A 1,251-nucleotide genomic window follows, 5' to 3' on the forward strand; every position below is an offset into this window, starting at 1 on the left:
CCAGCTCGATCCCTGCAGCTCGTGGTGCTACAACAGCGACACTTGCAGCCTCTGAATTCAAATGTAAAAGGAGCAGAGTCACCAGCGCAGCCAGCAAAAAAGGCAGTTGTGGGGGTCCGCACAAGCTCCGCGCAGTGTCTGAAAGTACAAAGGTTGTAACTGAGGGAAGGCGAGGAGCACTCCCCAGCACCACGGCTTGGCAAGAGGTGAGTTCAACAGAAGGTGGCGGTTTGGGGAGATACTGGGATGCTAGAAAAACTATGTGGAGCAAGAGCATATTTACCATTTCATACCTGGTCAGCCCTGTAGAAAGCTTGTGGGCTGACTGAGGTGCCAGCATGGCCGATAGCTTGAGTTTAAGGGAGTGGCTCTAAGGGGAACCCGTTACGGGACTGCTCTGATGTGCCGTAGGTGTAAGCAGATCCCTCTGGAGTAAGTGTGAACAGGCTGGTTACAAAAATGTTTGGAGACTGATTCCCACTGACATCCGGTGCAGCCTCCCCTGAGAAATGGGGCTAAAAATGTCCCTGAAATACTGACTTTCCGGTGCCTTTGGCCACCACCTCACCTCCCAGGGCTGTGCTTGTTCAGTGACTTGGTTTGTGCTGAACCACCGCCCCGGGCACTTGTCTTTCTGCCACAGCCTGCTGTGACAGCTGACGTCAGGCAATGTTTCGGGAGAAAATGAAACTTAACAGGGAATAGAAACTAGGGCGGAGGCCTGGCAGTAGGGGAAGCATGGCCAGGGCCTGCAGAGCCCTGTGCTGGAGGGGGGGGTCCATGGGCCTCCGCTCTCCACCCGTTTTTAAGAGCAGCCCAGGTCGGGGCGGGGAATGGCAGTGTTTTTGTGGTCCCTGCAGCCTGTGTGCACGCCAGTGGGGCCTGGGTACTATGGGCTGCATGGGTGGGCAGGGAAGGGATGTAGCCATGGGTGTGTGGGGGCAGAAGTGTCGTCCCCCACCCCCACCCCAAGCTGCTCAGACAGTCCCACATGCCACTGCTGAGCAGCCCTTTTCCCAGTGGGAGTGGGGGGGCAGCGCTGGGAGGGTGGCAGTGCAGGGAGAGCCTTGCTTTTCCTAGGCTTGCTACCAGTAAAGTAACGTGCCAGGCTGAGAATAACCTCCCGCTCCCCACCTTTCCTCCCCCCACCCGCCTCCCCATGCAGGACCAGCATGGCGCTGGGAGGGCTTACCTTGCGGGTGACTGAACTGGCTCCAGTGCTGTGCTGCCAGATCCTGCCTGCAAAGAAAG

Source organism: Fulmarus glacialis, unplaced genomic scaffold (genome assembly GCF_000690835.1).
Source record: "Fulmarus glacialis isolate BGI_N327 unplaced genomic scaffold, ASM69083v1 scaffold17402, whole genome shotgun sequence".
Lineage (NCBI taxonomy): Eukaryota > Metazoa > Chordata > Aves > Procellariiformes > Procellariidae > Fulmarus > Fulmarus glacialis.